At 42.5% G+C, this 19852-nt stretch overlaps 1 pseudogene; it reads right to left on the bottom strand.

Moving 5' to 3' along the window:
• Positions 1 to 488: 488 nt before the first annotated feature.
• LOC104022823 (pikachurin-like) overlaps positions 489 to 19852 on the bottom strand; it is a 51890-nt pseudogene continuing 32526 nt past the window's right edge.

Raw genomic sequence — 19852 nt, 5'->3', positions numbered from 1 at the left:
CTAAATCAGAGTGGTAAGAAGAACTACTTTTAGGACATACATTTGAATGCATAGATACACTGCCTGATGGTGTATTTGTTGAACAATACAGTCATTGTACCATTGCAGGGTGGAATGAATGCAGGTGTTTCAAGACTGCTCTCTCTGATATTACAAAAGATAATCTATGGACCACAACACAGTCATTGAGCTACTCATAACATCACACATTTCTTTTTTCCATTTGCAATGATGCACAATCTTTAGAGTTCACTAAACACTTAATGGGTAGAGGGGACGGTTCCTACACAGAATACTCATTTTGGTTTGGTCAGCAGAGGAAAGGAGAGGGAAAAATGTTCTTTTTTTTTTTTTAGGGTTTCCCTTTGGCTCTGTCACCTTCCCAGATGGTGAACGTGGGCTGGCCGTAGAGGGCTGTGGCAGCCAGCTCGCGCTCGGCCACACACGCAAGCACACGATGGGTCCTCAGCACCGGGATTCCTCTCTTGTCACTTGGTCCTATACGTGTTGATGTTCTTCCCGTTGGCAGCATCCTCCACCGGCGAGATGTAGTAATTGGTTGAAAGTGTGAGGTGGGAGATGCACCCCACCAGGTCCCGCATGTACTGCCTGTTCGTGTGCAGGGCTATTTCCTTCATGCCACCTGGGGGAAAGGCAGTGATGAAAAACTCTTCACCGACACAGGTGTCTGTTTCTGCTTGGCAGACTGCACGCCCAGCAACACCATTAGCTTTCCTAGCACACCTCAGAAGTGAATTTTAATTTACAGATTGCTCTGTGGTTTTTAAATACAGCTTTTAAGCACTTGAAAGTACAGAAGGGATAAGCAGGAGATAATAAACTAGAATGCTAATTATTTATTGCAGAAATTGTAGTATTGGTAAGGGCTGAATAAGCTTGTGCCCAGATACCCACTAAGGTGCAGGGCTTGCAGCTGACACTCGCTGTTTCTCTATGTACCTGCTGGGGGTACCACAGTGCACCCCATGGTGCTGGCCCCTTCTCATACCACAGTCCCCTCATCCTGCCTGGAGATGCCTCCCCACAAAAAACAGGCTGTGGAGGACCAGAGGCTGCTGCATGAAGCCTTCACCTTGAGATGGATGGAGCTGGGATGCCCCAGCTTGCAGCCAACCTTGCAAACACAAAAATGCGTCTGGGTCCTGAATGTGAACGGTGAGCACTCACCTACATAGAGATCTCCACTGATGTTTAACTGCCTCATCTTTCCAGGGGATTTTCCGGTTCTGGCACCATTATCATCCATGGTTACTTTGCCAGACTGTCCATCCCTGAAACGAAAACCAAACCACTCTCATGCATCCAGCCTATAACCAGGCGGGAGGAGGAGCAGCAGCATCTCCCCCTTGCCAGGAGACCAGGGTGACTCAGTGCTTGGCAGGGTTCACGGCGAAGGCTTGGGACTGATGTTGGGGAGCCCCACAGATAGCAGTGTGCTATGGCAATCCAGACCCTTCAGGGTTTTTTCCAGGGACTAATATGTCAGAGACCTGCAAAAGGTGGGGGACACATTTCTGGAGGAGAAAAAAACTGGGAAAGAAGTAAATTGCACAGCTGGGGGAGAGGGCAGGACGGACAGGTTCTGAGATAAAGATCAGGCGTAATATAAAAAGTAAACAGGAGAAGCTTAAACAAGGGAACAAATAGGAAAGCTAAGGTAAAACATGCTTCTAAGGAGTGTCCTGCTCAAAAGGTTTGTTTCTTACTAGAGCTTTTAGGCCACTTCCATTTTATAAATGGTCAATAAGTGCATTGACAGAAGAGCCACTTGGTGGTCTCCTATTCTCACTGAATTTGGTGACAAGTTGTGCTAATGTCAGTCTGTGATTTCCAGGGAACTGACATCTCATGAAGAGAGGGATGCATGCTTTCCTTGCTGGGCACACTTGCCTCCCATGAGGTAATGAGTTATAAATGAGTTATATATACACTGCAAGATGTCTGCACCTCCTCCAAATAGAAAAAGTAGGCATACACTGTCTGTGCTCCAGTGCTTGTGCCAGCCTGCAAAATGCTCACTAGGGAATTTCAAAAAGCAGACATTAAAGAAAAAGACTCTTAACCCAAAAAGGTATGGGTTTAAGAGAATGTCTGTCACAGCCTCAGAATAGTCCTGCATGACTTTGGCAGCCTGTTTTGAGCTGCGCTAAGTTTCAGAGTTGACACTGTCACCTCTAATACAATAATCTTTGTGTACATCGCCCTGAAACAGACAAGTTGCTAACAGTTCAACTCCTAATCCATCCCAGCCAGCACCTTTAATGGCAGGATGTCTCCAAAACACCTCTGAGATGAAGCGTGGCCACTTACCGAACAGCCTTGACTCTGTGCCACCGGCCATCGCTGAAAGAGCCATTCACCATTATGGAAGCAATACCGCTGCCCAAATTGTAGCTACGATTAATGGTAGAGAGGAGTGGGAGGTTGCAAACATGGTTAATAAATAAACTATTACAAGAGCAAATAAGCATGTGACCTATAACAGATCTACAAATCATTTGAATTATAGGGAAGGTTGAGACCTGTGATGTTAGAAAGGATGAAGCTTAATGATGTAAACGAAAAGATAATAATGAAGTTCTCTGCTTCAGCTGTATCTCATTATTTCTTTGTGTTTACTGCTATTAAAATTACTCAGCAGACATAACGCCCCCATCATGTTTACACTTCAGGCATCTTAATTTTTGGGTCCCAGACACTTGGGCCAACTGTCACGAAGAGAAGGTAGATGCTACAACACAGTGAGCTATTGGGTGCTCAGCTGCCTAAATAAGCAGGATAAATTAGCCTGAGCTGCTGCTGCTGGCCACCTGCCTGTACCAAGCTTGAGAGTTTAAAGCCAACATCATCATCTCTTCAGAAAAGACTGAACCTGGAATTACATTCATGGACAGGGTTAGGTACTTGAGAACAGCATGTTAAGTCGTGAGCTGCCCAGAGCAAAACAGTTGTCCTAAATTTGACTCCTCCCCAGAGGCTTAAGTGAGTCTCAAACAAGCATCTCCTTTTACCCAGGATGTAGATACCAGTCTAGGTTGAGAGCTACAGAAGGATTTGGGTGTTCAGGATTGTATCTAAGTGTTAGACCTTTGGATAAAAAAATTAGATTCATATCCCTAATGAATGGAGATCCCCTACAATAGTGATATAGCCTTCTACAGAAGCAGAGAACAACATAAAGGATTTACAGCAGCAGCTACGCTGTAAAGGGAACCTACTCTGCTAAGCCACAGGAAAGAAAAGGTGTGTTTTGAATTTCAAACTGGACCAGAACACAGATAATGTATTTTGGACAGGAAAATACTTCTGACCAATTCAAGTTCACAGCCCTGGATATTCTCCTGACCTGACCTCTCAAAAGTTGCAAAAGTAACATGAGGGTCACTCTTTCTGAAAGACGATGATACTTTTTTTTTTCTGGATTTGTCCTTTCACTATCTTCTTCAGTGCTCCCTTTAATTTGGGAATCTTAATTTTACACCTTCCTAAATGCGTGTGGAATGTACAGATATCTCAATAAAATTCAGCTGTTTCAGTCTAAAACCTTTGTGTATTTTTGTCTTTTGGGGATACCAATGACCCTAATAAAAATGCACTGTGCCTCGAAAACAGACAGAATAGACTGGCCACTTACTACCCAACATCTTGGAAAAACAAGCTCTCCCAAAGACATTTACAAAATGCACTATTTCTGCAGAGTCAGTTCCTAGTTTGTAAAACAATGAGGAAGCTAAGAGTTTTTGCAAAGTTAACCACAAGAAACCACAAGAAAACAGCTTTAAAGAAATTAAGTTAAATAGAAATGTGCAACTTGGTTTATGTGTCCATGGTAGCAAACAACCACCAGGTAAGTCAAATAAAAGGTAGCTTCAAATTAGCTTAAATGATTAACAAAATCATTGTAATTTAATCAACAGTATCTCACAACAATCTGTAATAATGATGGCATTTGTAGCTTGCTGTTTCAATATTTGTCTTACACAACCTAAAAGGGGATCATGAGGAAAGATATGGCTTTCAAAAGGCAGGAGTCCCAAAAAGCACCATGCAAAAAGTTGCATGGAGTCTGCCTAAGCGTCTGCAAGGGAGAAAGTGATTCTGGAGAGAGAGAACACAAGTTCAGCTATTTCCCAACACTCCCCAGTTTCAGCTTTTTGACACTAATATTATTTGTTTCTTAAACAAGTGGTTCGGTGGGTGTTGGCAGTAGCAAAGCCTGGTGCCATCTGGGTTTGTGTCACAGGGTTGGATATTTTGGGGTTTGAGAAGGTGGGAGTTCTGCTTCCACGTGCACTCTCCAGTGCCGGATGAAGAGTGAGCCTACAGTGAGCATGGGCATAAGCAGGGTTTTTCCTTGACCCCTGCTCTCTCTGCAAACCCTACACCTGTTCTGCTTAACTGAGATGGCAAGTGCTTCAAGAGGCATGGGGGAGTTACTGACAGTACTCATACCCTCATAGGGTGACTTTTAGAAAACCATGCTAAAAATCTGATGTTTTAAGAATTTGTATGGGGGGAGGGAGCAGGAATGATGCAAATCTGGCAGCATGTTACCTCTTCAGCTCACATCCTTTCCCAAACAAAACCAGGACCTATCACTGAACAAAACCTTGAGGTTGTAATTGTCTTGCAATATACCAAAGGACAAGTGCACTAGATGTGTTGTGGCGATTCCTTCAAGCACTGAATGTACTGCGTGCAATAAAAATAAGGAAGTAATAGTTTACCTGAATATTAATGTTCCTTCTTGAAGGCCTAGAGAAATGAAATCACTGTTAGGTTGCATGGGACTGTCTCCCTCCACATCAAAAGACCTTCCTTCATTGTGGTTTTAAACCTCATGAACACATTCATTCTTGATCCTGATACCCTGTTTAAAAGAAGGAAATAATAGTAAAATATTGAACTAGGACAATCTTCTTTCAAACAAGCCTAAAAGATGATGGCAGACTCTGCTGGTCTTGCTGGTTACTGTCTTGCAACTCACCTACGTGCTGACTTGTGAGGGATTCCGGTTCACATGCCCATTTCCAGCATTTCAGAGTGGGGGAATTGAACTTGGCCCTCCAGAATCCCAAACACAATAGCTACTGGGTTACTCCACACAAATAAGAGCAAATACTTTTTCTCCCCAAGCCTTTTGTGAAATCCAGTCTAACAAGCAAATTTTGAGAATATCCAGTAAGTTTGTTGCCCTCAGAAGCCAGTGGAAGAAACATAAAAAGGGCAAATCAGAAAGTCCTGGTAGGTGAGAGGTACTGAGCTGCAGGTGAGGACATTTGCGAAGCCTTTCCTAGGCAGTGGCTGAAATACAGGCAGATGGAGGAATTTTTTGGAAGAACTCAAAATTTGCTGGAACTTGGGCATCTTCTAGGGTACAGAGCAGCCAAAAAGAAGTTTGAGGACCTAAATTTTAGGCTAAAGCAGGAGTTAAAATCCTTAGTCTCTTCATGGATATGGGCTCTGTATGTCTGTTGTTTGTTCTCAAAGCTCGCACCACTCCTTCTCCATGTCAGATATATGCTGTGCATGCCATTTCTTTAAAGGTTGCAAGATGCTTGGATATTATAACAAATTGAGCCATAAGCATATGCATAGAAAATGTATTTTTTCCTGAAACTTACAAATACGGCAAATACAGCTTAAAAACACTTAAATATACATCCTCCTCCCACATGAGGCTCCTAGCATTATAATGGTAAACAAACAGCACAATCATTTATGTTCACAGGAGATACGTTACCTTTTCAGTATATCTGGATTATCATATGTAAGGTAACTGCAACCAATAAATTGTGGGATTTCAATTGCTTCTGTAATGGCTGAAAAGAAAAAAAAAAGCATGTCAACTGATGTGGGAATAAATGAGGCTGTGTTTGACTTTGATGAGATGCAGCTGTGCCCTTGAGGCTTGTTACAAACAAGTTTGCGAAAACTTAGAGGCAGCAAAATAAGGATGTGATTAGATACGCTTCTGAAAGAGAAAAGTCGCGTGCACCAACTTGAAGAACCAATAAGCAGCGCAGAAGAGACGCGTGAACGTAAGACAGTAACCAATGAAATAAGTTTTGCTTGCTCGTGAACATTAGATCATATTATAAAAGGGATAGATTGTAAAAATAAAGTGTCTTTGCTTGTCTTCGCCTGAACTCATATGCGGAGTCCATGTCTCATTCCCTTCAAGCTGACATGGAAATGGAAGGAAAAAAAGACAAAACTGTTTTATTGATTTACTCCTGCATTGACAGGTACCTTGTCGTGGATGGAGCAATATGTTTATTGATAACAAAGTTTGATAGTAAATGCAACAGTGGTTTAACAAGATTTGTGGCACAGAACTGAGCTGAACTCACTCTGGTTTGCAAAAAGGCACAGCCAGTTTGTACCTAAATGTAGGGGCAGTAGTTAAGGCAGTTTAAACTGCTGACAGTCCCTCTACTTACAGTCTTCATGTCATGGGCCTAATGTATTGTTCCACCATAAATGTTAGTGCAGGAAAGTATGAAGTATTGGGAAAAATGTTGCAAATTTTCTTTTTATCCCTGTTTCCACATTCCATGATTTTCTGTGTGGTTCAAGCCACCCTTCTGCCAAAGCTCATGCCTTAACCACCTTTTGTTCTTAGTCTAAGAAACTCCTCCCCAGCTCCTAATAGAGCACCATGCGCAGACCACATGTTGGGACCTCTCGCACCTGCAAAGTGAGGCAGGGAGGCCACACAGGCAACCATTTTCTCCTTTCATGTATGTGTCTTTGTACAGAGCAGCTGCCGCCGTTCAGGGCTCACCTCTGGGGAGCAATGCAGAGGGAAGCTAGCTCCAGGGGGGACATCCAGGATGCCCCTAATAAATTTAGCCCTATTGAAAGCAACTGAGACTATGCTAAAGGCTATATGACAGGGGCTGCAAAGCCTCTCGGCGCATGCATTCGACATGCTGCAGTGCTGCCTTGGAGGGTGAGTTTTGCTCAGACCTCACTGGTATCCCACACACAGCATCTCCCATTTCTCTAGGGACAGTCCCTGGTACAGCTGTGGTGTACAGCTGCTGGGACGGCAGCACGCATTGCAACCAGACCTGGAGCTGGCATACTGCTGCCCATGGAGAAAACTTTCACAAAATAACTCTCATATGTGATATAAATCACCGAACATCCCTGATATAGAGTCTTCGGTAGGCTATGAGCACTGGCCTGAATAGATTTTCTTTCGAGTGAACATCCTACAGTTTGCTGCTGATCTCTCATAACTGACTACTGCATTAATATAAGCCAGTTTTATAAATTCCTTAAAATAGCTGACTTCATCCTATTTTCTTTTTGAGAAAGAACTAATCCCTTTAATCCACAGCTAATCCCATCTATATAAATTTCAAGCTTTTCAGGGCATGGATGCTTGCTGTCTTTGTGCAACGCAGAGGCTGGCTGGGCTTTACGAGCTCACTGTAACATGGATATGCAACAATTGGTGTAGTCTGGCAGCCAACAACAGCAATACAAAATTTAGCTTTAAGTGCCAAGACTGAGAATTTTAGATAGTGACAAATGCTTGTTTTCATCCATAGTGAAATCAGGAAAGCTGCCTAATGTGTCTAAAGAAACCACCACAGGTGGTCCACAGCCTGCAGCTTGCCAGCGTTGTTGGAAGATTGCAAAAGATGTTACACTTGGCCAGACATTCCTTGCCAGGTCTGACGCTTTTTGCACGTGGTCTCTGACCACGGCGGATGGCAGCAGAGCATGAAAGGAGCCCTTCTTCCCCTGTCACATCCCGCACTGGCACTAGAGCCCTGCTGCTCTTGCCTTCAGCAGGGGGAGGTGCCTGTGCTGTGCAGCAGCCCTTGCCCTTGCTCTAGCACTCTGATTTCCTCTATGGAGCTTGATGGGCATTTATCTCTGCTTGCTCTTCTGTATGCTCTTCACTTGCTGCACTGAATTTGACCCTAGAAAACCAAGTAAATTTTAGCAGTACCCTTGATGCATGCAGGATCTTTGCAACTGGAAGGGAATAGGGACAGTGAGGAGATCTAGGACTAAACACCTTCACTCTCTGCTCATCACGATTTGGCAGAGAGGCACCAAAGCTCTCATGACAAGTGGGAGTGAGCTCTGAACTGCAGGGCACCCTGAAGCAGCACCTACCCCTACAAAGCACTCATCCGGCTGCCTGGCCCCACTGCTTTGCGAATACAGGGACCAGCTCTACAGCCACCACTCTGCACTTGGCAGGTGCTCTGGATGCAGTTTAAAATATCAACAAGATGATGTTTAAGGAAGTACTATATAACCCCAGAAAATATTTTGGCTTATTGACAGAAGCTTGCCAGGCTTAATGGAAATCCAGCATCCAGCTTCCTAGAGCAGACACAGTCACACAATGACAGAGCAGTTTTCACATCATTTGCAGTACTTACTGTTTAGGCAGTAACTTCCACATTCTGCAGTGAGTCAGCACAAAACAAAACAAGAACATTCTGGTTTTATTTTTCTGTAGCATAAAAGTCTCCCTTCCAATGACCAGTTTCATGCCCACCTTTCTGCAACTGTGTGATCCCCACTTCCCTTTTGCATAGGCAACTATAATCACCTATGAAGGCAGCACTCTTTTATTAGTGTTTTGCCCAAGTATTTATATTTGCCTGCTCAAAACACACAAAGGTACAGTCAGGTAGGACCGGCACCAAACCCCTCTACTAGTCCTAGTTTTCAAATCCCAGTGACTCACCATGGTTTACACAGGGATCAGCTCTAACCAGAGGAAAGCAACAGTTCACTGTTCTACTCCATCTTACAATTAAGTATCAATACCTTTAATACTTCCCACAGCTTGGACAGAAGATATAAAGCACAGCAATGCCAGCAGAAACTCTGTTGAATCCTTGGCCAATGATCCATTACAATATCAATCAATATCTCACACATTTCATACCAGTATCATTTGAGTTTTTGTAAGTGGCATGTATAATTTTGGAGAATGAGGCACAGTCCCTCAACAAGCACTTTGTTTTTTCAGGGCATGGGGTTACAGCAGCTCACCAGCAAGCAGGATGGAGACTGCACCTTCGGCCTCTCACATACCCTCTGAGTGCACTAACCAAAACCCTGTTCTGAAGTAGGAGTGGATACACATGTGCATCCTGCCTTAGCCGTGTCTACACCCTACTGAAGAAACACAGTGTGGTGGGTTGACCCTGGCTGGATGCCAGGTGCCCACCAAGCTGCTCTACCATCACTCCCCTCCTCAGCTGGACAGGGGAGAGAAAATATAATGAAAAGCTTGTGGGTTGAGATAAGGACAGGGAGAGATCATTCACCAATTACCATCACAGGCAAAACAGACTCGATTTGGGAAATTAGTTTAATTTATTACCAAACAAATCAGAGTAGGGTAATGAGAAATAAAAACTAAATCTTAAAACACCTTCCCCCCACCCCTCCCTTCTTCCCAGGCTCAACTTCACTCCCTATATCTCTACCTCCTCCCCCCAAGTGGCACAGAGGGACGGGGAATGGGGGTTGCAGTCAGTTCATCACATGTTGTTTCTGCTACTCCTTCCTCCTCAGGGGGAGGACTCCTCACACTCTTCCTCTGCTCCAGTGTGGGGTCCCTCCCACAGGAGACAGTCCTCCATGAACTTCTCCAATGTGGGTCCTTCCCACGGGCTGCAGTTCTTCACGAACTGCTCCAGCATAGGTCCCTTCCACGGGGTGCAGTCCTTCAGGAACAGACTGCTCCAGCGTGGATCCCCTGCGGGGTCACAAGCCCTGCCAGCAAACCTGCTCCAGCATGGGCTCCTCTCTCCACAGGTTCAGAGGTCCTGCCAGGAGCCTGCTCCAGCGTGGGCTTCCCACAGGGTCACAGCCTCCTTCGGGTGCATCCACCTGCTCTGGCATGGGGTCCTCCACAGGCTGCAGGTGGATATCTGCTCCACCATTAACCTCCATGGGCTGCAGGGGGACAGCCTGCCTCACCATGGTCTTCACCACAGGCTGCAGGGGAATCTCTGCTCCTGTGCCTGGAGCACCTCCTCCCCCTCCTTCTTCACTGACCTTGGTGTCTGCAGAGTTGTTCCTCTCACATATTCTCACTCCTCTCTCCCAGCTGCTGTTGCATAGCAGTGTCGTTCATCCCCCCCCCCCCCCCTCCCCAATATGTTATCCCAGAGGCGCTACCACCATCGCTGATTGGCTCAGCTTTGGGCAGCAGCGGGTCCGTCTTGGAGCCGGCTGGCACTGGCTCTATTGGACATAGGGGAAGCTTCTAGCAGCTTCTCACAGAAGCCACCCCTCTGTAGCGCCCCCCCCCCCCCCCCCCCGCTACCAAAACCTTGCCATGCAAACCCAATACACACAAGTAATGATTATTTTGAGAAATCTGTTCCAGGTTCATCAGGGCTGTCCTTGACTGAGGTTCAGGAGGTGGGACCTCCATGCTCTCTGCACATCCATCAGCAAAAACTTAGATTTTTGGTGGCAGCTGAGGCTGCACAAGTGCAGGCGGGTTGAGAGGCACTTGAACAGCAACCACAGGCAGCAGGAACAGATGACTCAGGCTTTTGGACACTTAAAAATTAATTAAGGTTGGATTCACAAAGGAAGCAATGCCCAGGATCAAGTCTAAGTCAAAGGTGCAAGGCACTTCAGACTGTGAAAGCTTGGATGCCTATTCAGGTTATGACGGGGAGGAGAGTGGCAGCATGCCAGCCGAGTGGCAGCACTGCCAGTGCCTGTGAAGCAGGTGCAGCAGCGGGCAGCTTGGCACACTGCTTTCAGGGCTTAGCACAGGTCAGAAGTAGATGAGCGGTGAGGAGCTGTGGCCCAAGCAATGTACAGAAGCTCATTGAATGGACAGGCAGTCACACACCCAAGCTGCAAAGCATTCACTTGCCTTGACTCCCCCTGGAGACCGTGGTATTGCTGCAAATACCATCTTGAAGTCAGGAGCTTAGCACTGTGCACATACCTAGAAAGCCAAAATTGCAATTCTCCCTCCTCCCCACACAGAAGTTGGGATAAATGATGCTATTATAGACCTCAATAACATAAACGAAGGGCTTTCTTGCATAGTTTTTTAATAAAATGTTTTTGTTCTAAGATATTGTCTTTTTTGGAAGAAAAGGCCAGTCTATTCATCACAATTTAACCAAAACCACTACTTTTTACTTTGAAGTTTGTGCCTGTGAGAAATGAAAGAGTGGGTGAAGACAATAACGTCACTCAGCTCTTTTGAACTTAGTTTGCTGTTACATTACAACATGTTCCCTTAGGAATTTTTCAAGATCAAGCCTGACAGAAGGGAAACATCTCTATCTAGTAGAATAACCCAAAGTGCATTTTTTTAATGTTTTCCATGCAAGCTGAACACTTTCCTGAATCTAAGATTTGAACTATTACAGGGGCTCTGAGGAAAGAAGAATGACACACATCTGGGCAGATTTTCCTCCTTGGTGGTCTCCATTGCCATACTGAGGCAGGATTTGTGCAGATGGCGAAATTACCATCAGAGTAGTCAGCATCTAAAAAAGGATTAGACCTTTCCGTACATGAGAACAGTGTTTGTTGTTAACACTAGAGAGGATAAAATTACAAGGGTTATCAATCCTCATGCTTCAGGACGTAACATAATCACTGGCTGGAGGATGTTGGCAGGAATTCCCTCTTTGTATAGCACTACATAATTAGGGAGGTGTATGAAGTGTTCAGTGTTGGCCACCATGAGCAACCAGATACCAGGCTGCTATCTATGGATCATAGCTCTGTGCTGGGATAACAGTTACAATGTTCCTAAATAACAAAACGAATTCTTCCCTGGGTATGTGGAATGTGCACAGATGCAAAGGGAGCTCTGGCCTCCAGGGTTTCTAGTTCAAGGGATGTGTACAACAGCAGTTGTAGGTGCTAAATCTCTCTTATTTTTGTGATTGACTCCAAATCTCTGGATTGAAATGCAGCCATCATTACCTTTTTGGCAATGTTGCCCATTGAACCCCAGGGGACAGTCACATTTGTAGCTGTCCTTCTTGGGAACACAGATGCCTCCATTTGCACATGGTGAGCTCACACAGGGGTGGGCAGCATTTGCTAGGTTGACTCCAAAAGTGAAATCATGTTTCACATCAATTCTCCGGTCATTCAAGATAATCTATGTGGTAAAAAAAAAAAAAAAAAGGAAAGAAAGAAAGGGAGGAAAATGTATACTAAAAACTTCCAAATCTTCAGAATTGCACTGTTAGGCAGAAGACTTCTCTAAAAGACTTCAGAGAAAGGTAGGCCTTAAAACTTGGCCAAAAACCTATTTCTTGTGATGAGTGTTTTCCAGTCGCAGAGGTCCAACTCATTCTGTTGCTCATCCTGACTCATTGGAGATTAATTTCTTTTGTGTTTTGTGACACAGCCTTAGGCAACCCCCATATGGAGAGAAGCTGTGTGGGATTTACCAGTCATGTCTGAACACAAGCACAATACTTTGTAGCTGAGCTGTGAGCTAGTACTGTAAAATTAGATGAGCACTGCTGAGGAAAAGCATTTCTGAGAACAGGAAACCCCCCAGGAGATGAGTGTTGATAACAGAAATACTAAGCAGAACAGCTTGCTTTTAACATTTTCTATTGCTTTCTAGTATCTCATCTTGCCTGAAAGAAGCTAGAGTTAAGAATGGATGAAAAACATAATTAATGACTTCACAAAACTGTTTGTATATAAACCGAAGACAATTATTAAATGTTGGGATTTTTCCAATGTGTCAGCAACATATGTTCTCCAATGTAAACCGACATTTGTATAATCTCAGCTGATATCTTGGCAGAGAGATTACATGTGGGTATGGCTTCTGATCTCAGCTACATCAAAATATGAAGTCCATTTTCACAAACAGATTTTTAAGGCCAGAAGTGAGAATTATAACAGTTACTCTGGCTCCTGCATAACTCAGACAATGTACCTTAGGGAGGCTTACTGGGGGAAGGGGTTGCATCAAGCATATATGCTCTGTTTGAAACAACATTAAACAAGTTCAACACTCAAAAAACATCCAGTCCTGTCGTAAAAATGGAATGGCAAAGAGTACACTACCTTTTCAGGTTCTTTCTAACTTCTGGCTACGTTGTTCCAGAGGTTAACAAGCCCCCACTCTTAAAAATGTATATCTTATTTCTGGACTTAAACTATCTTCAGCTTCCAGCCATTGTTTCCTTTTTCTGCATCATTTCAGAGCCAGCTACTCAAAGAAAGCTCATCCTCATGTAGAAATTAGCAGATCACAATAAATTCTTAACCTTATCTGAGTAAACTAAATAGATTAAGATCTTAGGTCTTTCTATACATGGCATGTTTTCCAGTACTTGGTGATGTTTGTAGCTTTATTTCTATACAATTCTCCAAAATCCTGCTATGTGTGAACACGACAGCCAACTAATAGTCTCCCAGTGCCCAAAAGGCAGGCGATACTCTTCCTTGACATCCCATTCAGGCCTCTAAGAAGGCAAATCCACCTTCTTAACTACATCACTGAAGTAAGAACTCACACTCAGCATTTCCTAATCCTTATCAGTGCCTTTGTACTCTAGGGTACAACCCCTCACTTTGTAAGTGTGACCTATGTTCATTGCTCCAAGGCTCCCTATCTTGCTCTCCAAAATGCACAATGTTTAGTCAAGCCTACCTTTCCAGATGTTCATGTGACTGAACTGTTCCCATCACTATTACACATTCCCCCAGTTTTCTTGCACTTCAGGTTTTCTGCTAGATAGCTGACAAAGATACTGAAAAATTTTGGACCAAGTGATGAAACCATTTACACTGAATTGCAATTACCTTTCTGTCCTTGACCAATTATTAAGTGATGCACTACTAGGTTTTTTAATTTGTTAATTAAATTTGATGCAATACTTTACTCATTTTAAACTCTAAGGATTCAGGGGTCAACCTTTCATCTTTATCCAAAGTATGCCTAATCTAGGGAGAGCAAATGTTAGTTCAGTTTGAACTTTCTTTTGAGTACTTATTAGGACTGTTTTATGAATTTACAGATTTATTTTCCAGAAAAGAATTGCACCAATGTGCAGCTGGCTGTACCGGAACATCATCCCTGAAGTCTGCCAAAAATGAAAAAGATCTTCTCCATTCATGTGCCCCATATAAAAGCATAAGAGGGGAAGGCAGTGAGGTGAGCAACTGATGTGTGGTATAAGAATATGCTAGCTGGACTGGGATCCACTTTAATTTGCACCTTCTATTTTGCTCATTACTGTATTGGTTACATCACACATTTAGCTGCCTCATTGTGCATACATTGAAGTATTTAAACATTTCTTCTGTTCATTTATTTATATATGATGCTAAAGGGCACACTGAGGACTCTAATCTTGACATAGCTTTATGCATCATTCTGAATTTGATCCCGTATGACTTTTGCTTACTTATTAGTAGAGTATGGAAATTAATAGGGAGAATGGCAACGGTAATACTTACTGGCTATTAAAGTTAGAATGACTTTTCACTGTGAAATACATGTTTAAGCACTTTGTGGTAGGCTTCTGAGGTGAAATCTTGGATTATTTTGAATATTGCCAGTGCTATAAGGGCAAGTTTTCACCTGAAGTGTCCACTGGACAGGATATATGATGAGATGAAAATAAATGCTTCCAGTGTGTTAATCTGGGCACATACCTTCTGGATGCTCCCATTGAAGAGCCTGAGGATCCCAGAATTCTTCCTCACAGCATCATGACTAGGGATTCCACCAATAAATATTTCAGAGCTGCACTTAATCTGTGTGAGAACCCCCTGAAAGAAACCCAGGAATAAGATTTTATTAGAGTAGCTGGAACCACGCTTTGATCAGATTAGCTTACATTAGATGTTACAGCTTACTTTAATGCCTCATTACTTCTGTTAATTGCATTTCTTTTTGTACAATTCTCTCAAGAAAGCCACCATAGGACGCTCTCTACTGACTGTGCTTTATTGTAATCAGAGCTAGCTGAGAAATCTCAAGTATTTCAAAATGGGAAAACCAAAGGAAGAAAGAAAGAAGACTGACTCATTCTGACTTCTGACTGCACATCTATCTCTATTTGCAATGACTTGAGGTACATTGATGTGAATCTAGGACCAGAATGAGGTTCATAAAGTTAAAATCAGAGCAAAGTCCATGGAACAGAGACTCATTTAATGTTTCCAACATCTGAAAAGCTAATCCATAGCAAGATACGAGGCTAAATGAAATGAAATATTGGGTTTGTATTAGTTACCAGAAGCAGTTGCTCAGGATACCTGATGGGACTAGTCAGGGTCCTGGAGTGAACTGGAAAACGTTTAACAGCTAAGGACAGGATAACTGTGTAATTCCAGTCCTGCAGAAGCTCCTGTGATTTCTTTGTTGGCAGCTCCCAGACAACCTCCTTCTGCAGCTGCACTTACTTAGAGAAAAAAAATGGGGGTCTTCATCTTGACCCATCTATCTGAAGTCTCGACTGCTCTGTTTGAATGTTTCCCACTGAATCTGTTTCTTGACAGACAACTGGAATTTCAATTGATTTACAAGTCTAAGCTTTAAATAGTTTCCCAATTTGCAGGAAAAAATGGTTTTCTGGCCAGACTTTCCATTAGGAAAGAATAAAAGACATTTTCTAAGCAGTTCTAGCCTCAGGTTCTTGGGATAAAAAAGTACCTCTGTGTAAGCATTTGAGTGCTTAGAGTGAATATCCTGCTCGGATCCTTGCAAGCAAAATTTCACCTTATTAAAAACTTGACTCACTATGACCTCTTAGGGAAGAATAAAATGCAAGTCATCAACTCTCTGAGTATTCCAGCCCTTACTCTGTCCTGAAAATTACTTTTGCAAGGAGAAGACAAAGAAACAATTCTCTTTTGGCCTATCTTTCCAGCGCAATATTCAGAGAGGTGTAAAAGCAGGACTTTGTGCACATATTTTTCAATTTCATCCTTCTCCAGATGACGCATTTCATAGTGCATATGTTGTTCAGTGGACTTGGCCACAACCACGAAGTACCAAGAAAAGAACCTCAAGAACATGTATGAACTGAACACAAAAATGTGAGTCCAGTTGCACAGCAAGAGCAGGTAAGGTTGTATTTCAGCTGCCTTTACAGGATCCCTGTCCTCAGAGGGAAGACTTCATGTGCAAATTTCCAGTTTTGGGCTTAAGAAAATGTTGCTCTAATGTGTATACTTTTTTTAGCTCTTAAGAACCCGTGTAGTTTACCATGCAATCATTTTATAATCTAACAGCCGTATTCATGACAACTCATGCCATATGCTCACCTCTGCCATCCCTTCCACTGGTTTTTGTTTGTCCACTTGTAGGATACCATTCTTTGCTGTGCGAGACACTCACAACTCATGCCATTGACTCAGACTGACAGGTTCTTCACTCCTGTTTTAAGGGGAAGAAAACTTTTAAGTATTTTACACTTTTGCCTTTCTGATATTTTCAGATATTGCTGTCATGTTAAAAAGTCAAGTCCTCTGGGATGATTTTCTAAATAAAGAATAAAAATAAAAATAAAAATAAAAATAAAAATAAAAATAAAAATAAAAATAAAAATAAAAATAAAAATAAAAATAAAAATAAAAATAAAAATAAAAATAAAAATAAAAATAAAAATAAAAATAAAAATAAATCACTGTGTTTCTTTCCTTATAAAGAAGTAACATAATTTCTGAGCCCTATCAGCAAAGGAAAGTAAGACCATGTTCTTATAGCAAATAACAAGCATTCTACTTTTATTTATAAATGAAACATTTCTGTAATCAGCATGCGTTTCATCTACCACTGAACTAATTTTTCTGCTCAATCATTTATATGCATAAAGACAATTTTTTGTCTCAGCTATACATCCTCATTTCACAATGACATAAGCCTGGAGATAAAGCTTCCCACCTAATGGTCCATCTAGTCCCACATTCTTCATCCTCTTTTAAAACAGAACTACTTTGTGTTGGCTTATCAGCTCTATTTATGCAGCCTGTTACAGTGACATCTGCGCGCGCACACACACACACGCATGCGCACAGCCCGACTGCTGTACATTAAGGGGAGGTAACTAAAATATGATCTTAATGATGCGATGAGATCCTGGCTAGGAACAATAAACCCGTTGTGCAAAGCATTCACCAGTCTCAAAGGAAGCATTTAAAAACTGTTCTTACAATCTTTATTAGTTCAACACTAATATGAATAGCAGTCTGTATAAAGGGCAAAACCACATTCCCCTTTACAAGTTCTGCAGAACTTTGTATCTTATTTTCAAATGTCATTTTACTACACTGGTTAAAACATTTTATGTCTAAATGATTTCTTACAGCCTTTCCTCCAGGAGCAATGAAAACTTGTATTTGATTCTCTGGTCAAGCTGGAAAAATCAGAAACCATGCTATTTGGGACACCTGAAAACTTTCTAGCTTTCAATGAAAAAATACAAAATTCTTTTGGGTGAAATAATGTTTTGTATTTTCAGGCTACTTATATTTTAAAATGTAAAATGTGGAAGAGTAATCTGTACACTGATCCTGGTTCACTAAATGCCCCAACACTGATGAATAAAAATATACCTTTAAAATCTGATCAGATTTCTGCTGACAAGAAAAAAATGTCACCATAATTTTGAGAGAGCCCAAGATCAAGCTGCAGGTGCCGGATTACCTACCCGAGATTTTCCTGTGACTGGAGTGTCATTGTCCATCCTGAGCCAGCTGTTCATCCCATCTTTGAAAAACGTGACGCTGTGCCAGTTCCCCAGCTTGATTTTGTTTTCATTCATTATGACTGCAACTCCAGTGCCACAGCTGAACCTGGGAGCATAAGACAGAGAGGGTAGGGTGACAATCTTACATTAACCAAATAACAAAAAGTCACTTTTAGACTTTGAATATTCCTTTCGCTCCTGGGAAGCTCTCTGTTTCACACTGCATATTAACAGGCCACAGGAAAATTAGACAGCAGGTCTACGTATGATCTGTTCTAAGTTTCAAACTTCATTATCTGTCTTTCTCCCATGGAGAAGATTTTGCATCCTCTGGCCATACCAAGTGCATCGCAAAGCTTGCCAACAGCTGAAACTGTTTCAAGATGCAGGGTATTACAATCTGAGTTCCTGCTATCACAGTAATTTCTCTTGGGTATTTTTCTAGCTCCCTGGTGAAAGGCAGTTATATTAATAACTCCGTGATTCTATATGAAACTCAGTACTGAGTGACAAGGAGACCTTCAGGAGAGTCTCTGTGGAGCTGAATGTGCACAAAACATGCCATTTTCTTTGACTGCCGTTCAGTGCAGGAGGTGAACAGAAACAGAACTAAGCCACATCACCCACTTTATTTTTCCCCACTTTCAAAGGACTCACCATCACAAATATGGAGATCCTGGAGATACTCTTTCACATGCTTCATATCTATGGGACTGCAAGAAACCCCCTCCACCTTCATTTAAAAAACCTGCAACTCCCATCTAAACAAGGGATATGAATGAAGTACTAGACCCTTTGCTGGCTTTAAATCCTTTATTTTGCTATGTTATCTGCAGGTCCTTTTGCTGTGAAGCCAAAACATTGACTATGCACAGCTTGATATAGCATAAGCTTAGCAAGTGCAGTGGCTTACTGGCATTTCTGATAACATAGCAATAAGCCCCGGACTAATGCCTCGAAGAAAACTGATCATTTTGCCTTTACACCAAGGTCTGAGTAAAAAGAGTTCAACAGGACACATGTCCACACACTAAACAAGGATGAGAGAACAAAATATTGAAGAACTGTTAAATTAAGTAATACTATCCATTTTGTGCACTGCATGGGGCAGAAGTCAGACACGACAGATATTCATCACATAAAGCAGTCTCAGAAGGCAGCAATGGCCCCTTCTCTTTACATCAGATTTAGGGTGGTGGTGAGCCTAGTAGAAATCCATGCTTTACCTGAACTGGATGCTATGTTGGATGATTGCTAGTGACATAAAATCACCATGACCGTGTTCATTTTCTCCACAGTATAGCAGCAAACCATCTTCTGATTCAGCCTGCAATCACAGCATCAACATGAAAAATCAAAGTCTAAGCCTCACAGTGACAGATAAATGCAAGCAGCACTGGGACACTTTTCTCCAGAAAAGGGACAACAGTTTTCAGATGGAGTTTTTAACTTGCAAAATCAGCAACTGGTTGATCAATTTTGAATTCTGCATTTGAAGAACCTAAAAAAACCATTGCCTTAATGCTTAAACGGTTTAAGAACATCTCTTCTATTTACAGCGTGATACTATCAGACCTACAAACAAGCTTGAAAGCATTAAAAACTGTCAGACGTCCCATATGACACCTCTGAGCACAAAGTCTAGCAAGGATATCCTAGCAAGCCTGTTAAGTGTAGACACATCAGACTTACTGCACATGAATACGCACACTCTGCTTCACATGTTCAGTGATCCTGACACTTTTCAAGCTGAACAATCTGTGCAGGCAAGATTTCTTTTTGCAGCCATCCTGCAAGTTAAGCTGACAAATTGCCAGAAGAGTGTTAGATCACCACATGAGGCAAAAGATTGCTGCTGCTCTAGTGACAGTGTCATACCTAGGCTATGAGGCTGGCGACTCTGCCTTACGTGGGAGCAAGGGTGCATCTGAGAGCTCACCTATGACACCTGCTCAGCCACCCTCCCTACAGGCAGCCCTACCAGCTCCGTCTGTAATACACAGACAGCATTAACACAAGCCAGTGTGGGATGTACCCCACCACTTCAGACCTGTAGTTTAAGTAGTCCAGTATCTTGCATGTATTAGTAGCCAGTGACCCAAACTTCAGAGGTGGAAAATAATGCC

Source organism: Nipponia nippon, unplaced genomic scaffold (genome assembly GCF_047370975.1).
Source record: "Nipponia nippon isolate SJK-2023a ecotype South Korea unplaced genomic scaffold, ASM4737097v1 scaffold_34, whole genome shotgun sequence".
NCBI classification, from domain to species: domain Eukaryota; kingdom Metazoa; phylum Chordata; class Aves; order Pelecaniformes; family Threskiornithidae; genus Nipponia; species Nipponia nippon.
The sequence above is the reverse complement of the archived record's forward strand: the minus strand, read 5'-3'. Positions and strand labels throughout refer to the sequence as shown.